The sequence below is a fragment of the Larimichthys crocea genome, chromosome XX, assembly GCF_000972845.2.
Source record: "Larimichthys crocea isolate SSNF chromosome XX, L_crocea_2.0, whole genome shotgun sequence".
NCBI classification, from domain to species: Eukaryota; Metazoa; Chordata; class Actinopteri; family Sciaenidae; genus Larimichthys; species Larimichthys crocea.
Genome location: NC_040030.1, coordinates 14,606,648 through 14,621,831, shown reverse-complemented (window position 1 = coordinate 14,621,831; position 15,184 = coordinate 14,606,648).

The window sequence follows — 15,184 nt, the reverse complement described above, 5'->3', positions numbered from 1 at the left end:
AACACAAGTACTGTCACATTTTATTGTGATTTCTTACGTCTGTCCTGAGGTTATAATAATATGTTAAAGGTTGTCAATAAAATGGTCATTTTCATTTAAACATTTGCCCTTTTCCACTGCAGCAGCTTTCCCAGGGGTCTTTTGAGGAACTCAGGAACTAAATATACGGTTGTTCCAGGTGCAAAAAAAAAAAAAAGTCCTCACTCCAAGTGCAAGTACTTTTCAAAGGTTCAGGAACTTCAGGGGCGAGCCAAGCTCTGCAGTGATGCTTCCACAATCCTTAATAATGCTGAGGAGTGTTTTCCTGCCATCCTACACACATACAAAACACACACACACACACACACACACACACACACACACACACACACACACACACACACACACACACACACACACACACACACACACACTTATAGAGAACCTGGAACTGAACCAAAGCCATCAGCATAATGGAGTCATAACAGAAAGCCATCAAACCGAAGAGCCCATGGCTGTTTGGCTGTGTACACACATGTACACACATGTACACACATGTACACACATGTACACACACACACACACACACATGCAGAATCAGAATATACTGTACTACTTTAAAAATGAAAAACTCAAGAGTTTAGGTTGTGTCCACTTGTAAATTAAAAACAGCAAACAAACAAATGCGGTTGTGTCCACTTGTAAATTAAAAACAGCAAACAAACAAATGCCCTTGTGTGTGCACATATGTGTGAATGTATGTGTGTGTGTGTGTGTGTGTGTGTGTGTGTGTGTGCGTGTGTGTCTACAAGGGGGTGCCCAGTGGCATGCTGGATGATTTTTGGCTCTTTCTGAAGACAGCTCATTTTGGCGGCAGCTCCTTCCTTGTGTGCAGTGGCACAGCTGGTGTAGAGCCCAGTGAGTGTGCGCACACACACACACACACACACACACACACCAAAACACATACTTCAAAATGCCAAACACCATCTAGCCTACTTGATCTAGGCCACTGCTGAAACCACCAGCGCATATCTCAATGCCTTATTCTCCAGTTTCTCTCCTCTCGATTGTTTGCTTCTCCTTTGCCTTTAAATGCTCACAGCAGTTTTGTTCAATAATCATTATCTATAAATTAGTCTCGCAAGCTCTTCACTCCATTATTCGCCCACAGGGATCATTACAATTACATCTAATTTAATCTAAATGACATCTAGACAGGTGAGGACACATTGCGTGGTTGTTTAAGGGCATGTTGAATGTTAGTATTACTGAAACCATTCCAGGAATGGCAAATTAGAGCTGTTATTTCATTGATAATTACTCTGAGTCGACAAGTGTTGATTGGATAGTTGCTGATGAGCCTCTGAGGCAATAATTCCTAAGTGAAAGTGTTAAAGCAACTGATGGCGTGAAGTGAAAGAGACAGTTTAGACTGATTTGTCTTTGGTGAATTTGGCTACGTGTTTTTGAAGCAATGTTAGTGATATTACACCAAAGAAGTCACGTCACACATTATGTGTGAAGAGAAGTAATAAGATTAATAATCCTATCCCAACCCTGACCCTAACCCTAACAATGATCCTGATGGTCGTGTTATTAAATGTTATTAAATTTGCCTTTACATGGTAATTTAAAGCATTAATCATGTGCACCGTATGTTTCATGATCATTTTGTTCCACCTCTCATCCATATACATCCAAACATGCATGCATTTATTGGCATAATAGTTTGGTATATATTGCCAAAGTATCTCTCTCTCCATTTCATTAGCTCAGTATTTTTTCCCTCCAGCTCCTCCATCTCTTTTATTCTCTCTCTCTCTCTCTCTCTCTCTCTCTCTCTCTCTCTCTCTGTATATCTCCCTGCCTCCATCCTCCCCCACCCCACCATCACAGAAATCAGGGACCCCGGCAGGCCGCTCTCATTCAGCCCGGAGATGGCGATGATGTTTTAATTGTCACTTCTCGTTAAGGCAGCCTTGACATTCACGCGGGGACAGAGGGGAGGCGGTCGACGTAATCAGAGGAAATAGAGAGAGAGCGAGAGAGAGAGAGAGAGAGAGAGAGAGGGATGGCACCCATTCAGCTACTAAGAGTGGTATTTGGCTCTGAGCAGTGTGCCTCCTTCTCTCTCTTCCCTCTGTCTCACCCCGCCGGGGCATGATCTGATTTGACAAGCGCAACGCTGTCATCTTGAGTTTGTCCAATTTGAAATTCTAATTAATGAACTAGGCGCCACTTTGTGTTTTTGTCGTTGTTGTTGTTGTTGTGTTCCTTCCTCCTCTTCTCTCCTCCTTCCTCCTTATTCCAGTTTGTCTTCTATTTGTCTTTTCTTTACCCTTCCTCCTTCCCTCTCACTCCTCCAGTCTTTCTTTGGAGGCGGTGTGACTGCAGAGGCCGCTGGTCGCTCTGGGTGAGATAGTGGTCTCACACCATAGCAGATGATATCAGTGGCTTTGGGTCACCCAATTAGAATTAAACTCTTGTGTGTGTATTCTGTGAGTGTGCTACATTTGTACATGTGTGTGTGTGTGTGTGTGTCTACTTGACGCTGTTGTGTTTGTCTGCAAATTCTAATGAGGAAGCAGAGCGAGGAGCGACTGGTGCTGATGCTGAAGGGCAGAGACTTCACACATTTACTATACACTCCATTCAAACTCCACTATAATCTTCTTTAACACTTTGTACCTTCTGTTTGTGGTCAGTGTGTCCAGCATAGCTATAATAACCTCATGGGAAATAAAAACATCAGTGGTCAACACAATGGTCTCTTGTTAGCGATGCAAACTATACGAAGAGAAATACTGTATATCATAGAAAAGGCACAGAGATGAATGCAACCACAGTGTGGATTTTTGCAGATGTAGGTCTGTTGTCAGTAGTGTGTGAAATAAAGCACATTCCCATATTTAGGTGACAAAAAAAGATAAAAGACAAAATTTGCCACGCAGAAACTCAAATTAAATCTACCTGATTTTTTTTAAACATAAGGAAACGTGCACAAACTCATAACATCAAGTATCAAATCAGATTCTTTTTGCTGTGAGACAATATCCTATGATCCACATAACTTAACTTATTAACGTATTTTCAAATATTTGATACATAAAAGAAAACCAAACCAGGCCTCAAAAAACAGCCCTGTCTCCTAAAGATTCTGCACATAGCCTTTAGTACTTATTTGCAACAGCAGAAGAGAGACATACATTGTTATGTCGCAAAATGTTTTAACTGAACACATCTGCAAAATATTCACTGACAAGATCATAAATGTGTTTACCAGATAATATCCACATTTGCAATATCAGCTCTTAGCAAGCACGATTCATATTTTCTAAAGGTTATGTTTAGGTATTTATGGCGCTTGGTTAATATTTTGGAGAGACTGTGGTCACAAGTCACTGTTGTCACTTTTTAAAAATATTAAACCAAAACCATGATATCATGATATTGCACTTAATCAAAGTGGTTTTATTACCGTAAGATAACCCCAGCATGCAAACTCTGGTTTTATTGTCGGCCCTGCCTGCACCTTGTACACAAACTATTTAATCTAACTGCTGCCCTGAAAACAGAGCACCTTCAAAAGACGTTCAAGGAAACAAATTAGCTGTAATGTCATTTCTATGAGACATGGTTGCCAGAACAGCTTCAGTGCTCTTTGGCATAGATTGTCAAAGTCTCTGGAACTCTATTAAAGGTAGCTCCCGATCACCTTGTATGGAAGCATCTACGCATGTATTCAGTTTTTTTTCTCTAATTTGACACTGTGACCTTTTTGTTGAGCCAAACCATTACTCGATTAGAATGAAAGTGAAGTTATGTGGGGCACTGAGAGGAGTGTTAACGTTATGTTGTTCCTTACCAGCAGGTGGTGCTAGCAGCCTACAAACCGTACACCTCAGCACAGCTCTGTTTTAGAGAGGCAGAGCTGGAAAAAGAGAGGAAGGGGAGAGGGAGTGTGTGGAGTGAGGTTTTGGAGGCCTGCCAATCATGATGAAAAACCACTGCAGAACTAATCTATTTCCATGCCCGTCCTAATCCACCAACACAACGATGGCATCATTTAATCACAAAATCATCATCACCATCACCACTATCACCATCATCCTTCTCGCCCTCACTCCCCTCCCCCCACCTCTGCATTAATAAAAATGTATTTTTTTTATTTTTTGTAAATAAGAGCTCATGATTAAGAGCAGATTAGTGCGCGCCTTCAGACGGACAGACAGGCCGTGATGGGTTTTGTTAACACGAGAGTAACACTGGGTGTCAGTTGTGTGTGTCTGACATTACATCAACGTTATCCTCCTGCCGCTCGTGTTATTGCTCCTGGCTTAGAGTTTTAGGGGACTTTTTAACAGCGGCATTGCTTAAGGGCTTAGAGTAAATGGATGGATGGATGGATAGATGGATGGATGAAGATCAAGCACACACACACACACACACACACACATGCACAGAGAGATCAGTGTCACTCACACAGCTTCAGCGCCAAAGCCTGATTTGCTTTGTGGTAAAAAGCTGTTTTATTTCTCATCAGTGTTGTAATGGAGATGCTCCGCTGTCACACAGCACTTGAAGTCTCATTTTGTGCTGAAGAACAGAAGAAAAAAAAATCTGCCATTTTGCTGCTGATTTTCAAAAATGATGTATATTAAAATCAGGTGCAGAATGAGGCTGCACTAACTGCACCTGATTTTAATATACATAATTTTTCTGGTGGTCAGATGTGACATGCATTTAAAAAAAAAAAGAAATTTCATCATAAAATGTTGATGCCGAACACCAACAGGATCTTAAACTACCTTTTTCTTCCTGTCTGGATAATGTTTTGTCTTTGTAATTAAAGGATAACATTTATAAAAGTCTTTTTTATTTGAACCTTTCATCCTTCCAAAGTCTATAAGCTCGATAAGTTCACTTTAGGGAGCGTACAAAAATTACTAGGGGGTTTAGAAAACAGGGAGAGTTATATTGTTTTCTTTTTTTCTTAAGGAAGCGTGTCTAAATATTTTGTGGGGAGGATCTTTAGTGATTGAGTGTTATCTCTCCGGAGAGCATGCCATTTGTCACAGTGTTATAACAGCTTGATTTTATTCTGCACCTTAACAGGAAGCAAAACTATATATTATCATGTATCATAAAAGGACATGTAAAGTGGTTCAAAAATAAAGAATGGATGCATCATTTTGTATTGTTTGCCACAATTTACAACAATATAATTTGGTGCCTATATGTAAAAATGATTAACCCGTTAACACATGAGGGTTTAAATTGGAGCACAGTGTCTCATATTCTGTGCATTTTTGTATGGGGGATGTTGCAATTTCTCAAAGATAAAAAAAAAATGTTAATAACATGGACAAGGGTCTTTAAAACATTATGTGTTATCTCGCTTCCTCCACCTGAATCATTTTTACACAGTCCCTTCCTGCACAAGATCAGCGTCTTCTTCTTATTCCGTGCCATAAAGCAACCAAGCAGATTTTTTGTAAAATTAGACAAGATGACTCACGATGTAAAACGCAGTGAAGCTGCCAATCTTCTTGCCAACGCTGATCATGATCATTGTAGCAATGTCTCCGAATTGAAATGATTTATTTTTAAATGGCCACAAGAATGGTTAATATTAAAAATCTCTCGATGCTTTTGCTTTCAGTTTCTGTGGGTAGCATGTACGCAGGTGGGCACATTTTGTCTTGGAATGCAGGACACCTACTTATTATTCAGTGTGTGTGTGTGTGTGTGTGCGCATGTGTGTGTGTGTGTGTGTGTGTGTGTTTCAAAAGGAGACGTTGGTCCTGACGGTGAGTAATGTTCTCCAGGCCTGGCGGCTGGCACTGCTCTGTCTCCCTGCAGGTGGGAGTGAGTCACACGCGCACACACTCTTACATGCACACGTATATACACATGCAGTGCCACCCATTTCATGCTGACCACCTCAGCGTGCCAGCCCAGCGACCATGGCAGCCAACTGGCCAATGAACAACTGTCTGTCTGTCTATCTGTCTGTCTGTCTTTCGAGCAACAGCACATACCACCACAGCAGCATGACTGAGGCTCTCTCTCTGAATCTCTCTCCCTCAAACACACACACACACACACACACACACACACACACACACACAGTCATTCTCTCTCATTACTCACACAAGTCTGACACATCCCTGTCAAATGCCAACTCACATTAAGGTGGAGAGAAGGTACCTTTCTCTCTCTTCTGTTTATTCCGTCTCCTTGTCTGTCTCTGTGTTTTTCTCAGAATTCAAATTCAAGCTGCTTTACTGTCCGAATCATAAACAGCATTAAATCAAGGTATCATTATCATTATTATTATTTACTGGAGTGCCAAAGAAACCACCTCTCCTGTCTTTCTCTCCGTGTCACCACATCTTCCTCATTACGATATATATTTTTAGTTTATTTTTCATAAAACATCACCAGGGTTCTTCACATTTATTGTCTTTTATATGATCTAATGTGTAAAAAAACTCTTAAAACAATAATGTTTAATAAAAGTGAAGCCTTGAAGATACTGTAACATTCTTTATTGTCCCATACTAACTTCCTCTTTAACTGTACAGGCATCACAAATCATCCCAGTAAATGACCATATCATAACACTTAACTAATGGGTCTATCCATCAAATATAAGCCATGGATTTACAATGAACTGTGCAAATGTGTGTGTGAGAGACTGCTGCCTGTGTGTGTGTGTGTGTGTGTGTGTGACGCCCTTTTCCATCATTTGCTAATCAGATATCATCATTTGCTCCAGCATAATATTGAAATATGTCTGCCGGTATTTGTATCACTCCATCAGGGTTGAGTAAATGACGATGTGACAGGCATGGAAAACCCACCAGACGTGTGACGTGTGTGTGTGTGAATGTGTGGCTCTGTGTGTGTGTGTGCGTGTGTGTGTGTGTGTGTGTGTGTGTGTGTTTAAGTGTGTTTTAATGATGTTCTGTGGAATCGGCGATGTATGGTTGCCTCTGAGCGCGGATAAAACAGTTAAACACAGTAATTGCCATTTACTCTCAGCTGTGCTCGGATTCCCATGGGAGAGCTCAGCGCTCAATGGGTACCTCACATACATACACACACACACGCACACACACACACTCACTCACACAACATACATAAACATCTTATTTTAGAAGATTTAATTTTAAACAGCACCTCTACTGTCTTGGTTTGGTCCTGAACGTATGCTTCCACATCACTGTGTGTGTCCATAGGTCTTGCAACCATCATCAATATTACACTCTGCCCTGGGGCAGCTGAAGGTTTCTGGGTCATTGTACTCCTCGTGCTCTGTTTCTTTTTCTCCTTGAAATAAGGAGGTTTATGCTCATCGCTTTCCCAGATCTCTTTTCTTTTGGATTAATCGTGTTTATTGCTCATGAAACATATAGTTCTAACTCAGAAAATGACTGTGTCTGTGTGAGAGAAATACAGATAGAGAGAGAGAGAGAGAGGGAAAGAGAGAGAGAGAGAGAGAGAGAGAGAAAGAGAGGTGTGTTTCCTGATGTATAAATTAAGAGCACATAACTTCTCCTCCAGGTCACTGAAACAACAGAGCAGTCACCCGCCTGCCAAGTATGAATGTGGGGTGCAGAGAGGGACATAAATGACCCATTGTGAGTGTGTATGTGTGTGTGTGTGTGTGTGTGTGTGTGTGTGTTTGCCTTTGCCCGTGTCTCTAAATGTGTGTTCAAGTACATGTGTCGATACAAATGTGTGTGCAGCATTTGTGTTTTTGCATGTGTTTGAACATATGTATTTTTATAAAAACGTGTGTGTGTGTGTGTGCCTGTGCGTGTGTGTGGTGGTCTTAGCTGGGTTTCTCAGTGTGTGTGATTAGGTGATCGGCTGCTTTATATTCCCCACAGAGAAATAAAGAGAGTATTGCCCCTGAAAAAACAACAGTGCACAAAGGGTCCTTTGACAAGGCAGTGTGTATGTGTGTATGTATGTGTGTGTATTTGGGCAGAGGGGGGTTGGCGGTGCTGGTCTTGGACCCTCTGAACTCCCCTCAACTGTGACCTACTGCTAGCGAGGCTTGACAATACCTTGTATGTGTACGTAAAGACAACATTACGTGTGCTGAGCTGGCCAGAGTCAAACAGACTGTTTTCACACTGACGTGCATGTAATAACGTATTGATGATTTGATCGACTGTTGCTGGCGAATTCCAGGAGTTGTTCTGTGATGAGGCGATTCAGTTGAACTTTCCGCTGCACTCTTCTTCTACTTTAGTTACTGATTCCCTACATTGCCCATTATCTCGTCCAAGAACCCCAAAGAACTTGCAAAGTTTCCAGAACTTGCTGCGTTTGAGGAGCCAATAACAATAAGAATAAAAAGAGTGAAGGTAAGACTGGATCATTAGTCACATGCCATGACTTTTTTTTTTACCAGATGAGGATGTATGTTATCCAAGGGATCAAGGGACATGAAAATTACTGCTGAGAGTGTTGCAGAGTTCATAAACATGTCCCACGTGAGAGATATATACTCAAAGGTTATATTAAATTAAAGCTGCACCAGCTAATATTTTTTATATCAACAAATGACTATGTGTAGTGTAAAAGGAGTTGCCAATAACGACAAACCCACAGGAAATGATCACTTGACTTCAGCTCAATGGGCCATTTTAGCACCTTTAAGCTCATTGTTTTGGTTTTATGTCCCACAACTTTACTATTTCTGACAAGTTAAGCAATACTGTTGAACATCTTGCAGCTAAAGAGCCAGAAATGTTCTTCAGGAGTTAGTTTAACTACACACTCACCAGGAATCCAAATCAATGGTGATGTTTCTCTTTGTCTGCTAGATATATAAATAAAAAATGGTTATAAAAATAAATAAATAATAATAATTAATGTGTTAATGTTGTGTTTATAGCTGGCCTGGCGGCCCCCCAATCGATTTATGCAGATTTAAGTCAACACTTAAACACTTAAACACTTAACAAATTCCTTCATTCCTTCATTGGTGACTCAAGCTTTAGATGCAGCTTTTCCCTTACAAGAAAAGTGCATTTTGTGTTTGGTCTAAATCCGTTGTCTCATTTGTTGGAGATGGTATGTTCATACAGAAATCTTTCTCTCTTCTCTGTCCCTTCTTTCATCTCTCTATCTCCCTCTTGGTCTCACCTTGCTGTCAGACTATAATGCCATGTTGTACCAATGTCACCAAGTGTTAATACCTTAGCTGTCATCACAAAATCCCACATCTCTTGCTCCTGTCCTTCTCCACCCCTATATTCATCTATTTCTCCCTTCAGCTGCTCACATTAAAGGTTAGTGCACCTCCATCCCTCCACCCCCTTCGATAAAGACAATGATTAGTAAAAAGGCAGCCAGACAGACTGACAAACAGACAGATAGATGCTTTCCATTTTCCCCAGAGATCAACGCTGTACCACACACAGACAGGCACACAGGGGGATTATTTGGGAAAATTCCAGGGCATTTGTTCCAGAGTGGCACCGCGGGCCTCTGAACACCGGCGATTCAGCTAATGTCACTGTGTGAAAGCATCAATCTATCAACAAAACCCTACTTTGTAGGTCAAAAGGCTTTCAGCATTGCAGCAAGAGACAGAAAAAAAAGAAAAAAACAAATTTCACCAGTGAGTGAGAGAAAGAGGCCTCAAGTGAGACTGAAAAGAGAAAATTGTTACCATTACCGTGGAAAAAGAAAGTACAGAATAGGAAAAAAAAAGAATTCTCTATGAGAAGGAATAATCAAGATGGTTATTTTTCTGCCGGATGCCGCTGCTCCCTTGCATTATCAAAATTGATCGTGCCTATAATTTTACAGGGGGGAGACACTGAGAAATAAAGAGGTACGGAAGGCCCTATTGTTGGGCCGACAGATATCAAACACTGTGATATTGTAGCAGTTAAGTGGCAATTTTGTTTGGGTGCGAGCAGATTTTCTTTCTTTCTATCTTTCTTTTTCTTTTTTTTTTTTACTGTAGAGTGATGCCATTCTGTGCTTTTTTTTAGTGACTTCAGCTGCTGAAGGGGTCTCATGGACCTGATTACAATCACATAAACCCTCATTTATGTATATTTGTTGCACTTGCCTGTTTCATTTTGATATAAATTATATAACTCGTCTACATACATATTGACCTCCTTCTCTTCTATCTCAAAATGTGTCTTTTAACCTATTTCCAATTGCATTTTGACCTGAAAATGACCAAAAGAATACCACTGACCATCTGTCATCACACATTTCTTTTTTATTGTAGATGTGATCGGTGTTTCAGATTGTGAGTATGTAAGTTATTGTGTGCAAATCAAGGGGAAGTGTAGGGATGTTTGGAGGTTCATAACTGCATTGTGCTGTGATTGTACCTACCATTTATTTTTGAAATAACGAGAAAAAGGAGCACCATTTTGCAGAGAGGGGACTCCGAATATAGAGATATATCAGAGACAAAACAAGATGACATCAGCTAGAAACAAAGGCGTAATCATCAGGGTGACACACACATGAACCCACGCACAAACACACACCTCTCTGCCCTCCAGAGGTACACTATCTACAGCAGGAAGTCCCATGCAGACACTTCCTGCTGGTCCCAGGAACAATGGCTATTGTCGCAGTCCACAACACTGATATGCCGTGACCTCACCTCCATGTCTGAGCTGACAATAAATCCTCCACCTTTAAATGGAGCAGGCGATGATAGATTAACAAGGTAACGGCGCCAAAAACATCAACAGGGTTAAATATGGTGAGATTGAAGCATAAAACGCAAGAAGGATGAATTGTTTGGTTGGTTGCTCTAACATTCTATTTGTGATGTTGTTTCTAAAGTTTTCTGATTGTCAATTACATTTCCAGAAAAACTCCCGACGCCAAACTCACGGACAGACAAGGACAATGCAGTCAGTGTGATGCACAAAAACACTGCGCTGAAATGTTTCAAATAACTCACATATCTAACAGGAGCTTCAGAAGTACTTTCAGCTGCTCCAAATTCCTGCCTTTAAGAGTGAAAAGTCCATACAGTCTTTTTACACTGTGTCACACAGTTAACAGACACCCTGTACAATTCACCAGTTTATTCAAACAGACTGTTAGCTGACAGAAAAGACTATGACGGCGCTGAAACGTCTTACAGTGAGGCACTGACAGTACTTTGTGGAGCATCCAGCTGACAAACTTTGCGTTTATATGTTGCTTTTTCATATTGGCTTTCATTATGTTATGTAATTTTAATGAGTTTGCATCAACTGACTGGAAAGTGCAGAGTGGGCTGAACTGTGGATGGATTTACTTGCATTTAATCCAAACTGTATCTTATTAGTATCAATCACTCACTCCTGTAGACCTCACTTTGGATCAGAGTTTCCACGTTGGACAATCCGTAGTGCATAATTTGAAGCCAATGGTAATGTTTGGAACCGTAGAGTCAGACGATAATAAATAATCTGCTCTTCCGATGTGTTTTTCTGATGCTTGGACCTTGGAAAAAAGTTATTTAAGAACTCCAGTGTATTATCCACATCATGCCAACGTAAAGTATCTTACAGGCGGCATGGTGTGGAAACAGCTAAATTACTTTCTTATGAACTTAACAGATAAAACACCTAAATCCATCAGTATCTCAGCGGAAGCTTTACTCTAGGAAGTAAATGTAAAAATGTAAAAGTAAAATGGGATTTGTTTTACATACAGGGGTCAAATTTTGGTAGTCATTTACATGTGTCTCCATGAGACACTGGCTGGACCCAGAGTGGGTGAAACCAGCTGGTGTTTCCCTTTCCCTGCTGCACCAAAAACAAACTGCAGTTTTTAGGAATATGATCATGATGAAGTGAGTTCATATGGAGCTTGCATACATGCAGTCGCACAGAAGGAATGAACCAGACACAACACATTCACTTCCCCAGACAATCCAGGGATTCAAACTTCTGTGCTGCAGCATGAAATGGATAGAAAAACTCCAGATAACATATTGAGAGAGAGACAGAGGGAAAGAAATAGCATTGTGTTCATTAATCAGCTGATGACACAGCTCCAGTGGCCTTAGTAGAGTGGGAAATAATGGAACACAACCAAGCTCCCTTACCTTATGTTTAGCATGATCCTCGAGGGTGTTAGAAAAGGGTTCCAACATTCGACAGTGCTTTTTTTTCCTCTATGACACAATGTGTGTGTGTGTGTGCTTCAGCATCCCTTCGTCCCCATCTGTACAGAGCAGCTGCCATCAGGATGCTTCTGGGGATTAAACGCCTCTCTCACACACAATCTGCCTCCCCCCCCCACCACCACCAAACCACATCTTCTTCACCTTTCCACCTCCTTCCATTTCTCCTCTTTCATTATTTCATCTTCAGCGCCGACTCCCATTTGTCTCCATCTTTAATATATTGTAAAGTCACAGTCCACAGTTGTTATGCAGCACCATCTTTGCCTACAGAATCCACGTGGCCTGCATGCCATGTAATGTGTACTGCAGCATATACTGTGGATCCTATGGACTCCTATGATGCTGACTGTAAGGGCCCTGCATACTAATCAACGATTGGGGTATTAAAGTTCCACTTATCAATGTTTTTTAAAAAAAACAAAGGGCCAATGACAATGTGTAATGTGAAAACCAACAGAGAACTACAAATCGACTTTTCTCTCTTCCTTCCTAGCATCTTTCATATCATTGTTTTATTGTTGCGGCCTGCAACTTTACTGTTTTAGTTAATTCTCACTTTTCAAATGCAGAAGGCAGCTGTTTTCAGCAAGAACGCTCAGATAAATTCACTGTGCACTACTTGCCTCTCACCAAATGGCTGACAGGTAAAGTTAGCAACTAGCTAAAGGGGCATTTAGTGGCTAAGGAGCTTGAAATTTCCCTCAGGGGTCGGTGGAGAACAAAACAGAGCTAAAAGGATAGTGAGTGTTTGATTTATGTTCACTGTACTCCAAATAAATGCTTAGAATTCTTTACTGTTTATGTCTGCTGGATGTTGACTTAACATGGTGATAATATGTCAATGTTATGGGTTTACAGCTTGTTCAAGTTCAATTGGTGCTGCTTTAAAGTTTTAACTGGCCATCCATACTAATCTACCATAGATCCGATATCAAATCTGCTTTTCAAAGAATCCTTTAAAACCCTATGAGATGAGTTTCCAGTAGCATTAAGTAACACATGTAACTGAGAACTTAATATTTAGGAACTAAAACTCAGTTATACAAACTCAAATACAGGTTTTTTAAGACATAGATTTGCTATTTAGCTAAATAGCTACCTTATAGTTTTGTATATTACAAGGAGGTGAAGAGGGAGAATATGCAACAAAGTTAGTCTACCACCCCAATTCAAATTCTACTCTATGACTTGTATGGACAGTTTGTATCAGGCCAAACTTCAAACTTTTCCCATTGTGTTCATCCTCTCAAAAATCCATAAATTCTACAAATGTTTTTTGCTTTTAACTACCTCAGCTTTGTCGAGTGTATGAAAGATTTTTAAAAAATGAGAATAACTACACCTTATGCGAGGATTTGAAAGGTTCAGTATGTCGACAGGACTGTTTTTATGTGTGAAAACATAATATGCATGTTTGTGAGACAAACTGCGACAGATGAAGAACTAAAACGTGTGCATGTGTGTGTAGTGTGTGTTAGCATGGCTCGAGGGGTGAGTGAGTTTTATCCTACTGTCAGAGAGAATGTGTCAGATTTCGACTCCTTTGTTCCTTGTCGCCGAGTCTTGTCGTTACGTCTATCCGTGTGTGTATGTGTGTGTGTGTTTGCCTGCCATCCCTGTCAGCTTTAGTTATTAGTCACTGGCTCTGTCGAGAGGCGCCTTTTTTTTTCCCAAATAGTTTTGAAGCTATAAATCCATAAGCAGACAGATGTAAGCTGGCGACCAAATACAGATATATATTAGGCATTCCCCTGGATCCAGCAAGCTGCTTGATGGGACATAAATGCAATCATATCCTTTCTCCCAAATCCCTCAGAGCTTTCACATTCTCCCTTCACCACTGCTCATAGACTATTAAGATACAGATGCTCTTGCCGTATACTCTACACTCAGTGGGTTGCGATAATTCTCATGTATACCATATGTCTTCTCTTTAAATGTTGATACACTGCATCTTCTCTGAAGTGCTGATAAGACATTTGAGTGGAATACAGCAAGCATTGTGGTCCAACATCATGTAGGCTGCAGCGCTGGACCGCCTGCAAAGAAAAAGCAGAATGAAAGAGACAAACTGAGTGAAATGGGTTATTTAGAAGAGCATGTTGCAATCAAAATGGAAACTGAGGTGATTTTCTTTTCTTTTTTCTTTTTTTTTTGAGTTGTGGAGGTAATCTGTCAGTGTGTGAGAATGAGAACGAGATAAATTACATCCTGTCTGTCACCCAAAATGTAAACCCTTTGAAATCATTATACTCCTATTACTGTAATTGAGTTTGAGAATAATACCAAATGCTTCAATAATACCAGATTATGAATTCATTATGATATGATATAATAATACTGTCCAGATGCTGCCATTTTTTTTTGTTTGGCCGGCGAATGAATCTAATCCAAACTGGAAATCTGACAATGGAGGTTTTCATAACCCCCAAATGACTTTGAACAGGTTTTAGGTTGTATTCATTTGCAAAAATGGTAATTAAACACAGAAAAAAAACACACAGGAAATCAAATCTGGCTGCAGAATGATGGTTGCTGGTTGACAAACAACAACAACAACAAAAAAAAAAACAGATACAACTACAATAATTATATGTTGTTGTTTTTTTTTATTCAAAAGCAGAAGTCTGACAAAGAGATTGAGCTTTATTTAACTATACAAAAAGCAAGTTTTTACTTACAATCTTCTATTATGCTTTATTGTATATTATTAGGGTGAAAGAAACATGCAGAACAAGCTTAATAATAATAATTCTGTAGGACTTCTACAATATCACTGTTGCCTGGCGTCTACTTGCAGGCACACAGAGGTGGTTTTGGAACAGGAAGCACCGCCTTGACCCTTGCTTCCTCCATTGCGCCTTGTTTATGTTCCAACGACTTCCTGCATTTCTCTGTCATTTCTCAGGCTTGGAATAGCCCAGCCGGCAGATGGATATATCATGATATATTTGTCTAGCAGCGAGTATATGTGTAGAAATAGCGACGTAAGCTGAAGGGAAAGCTGTTTCCTAAAGACTG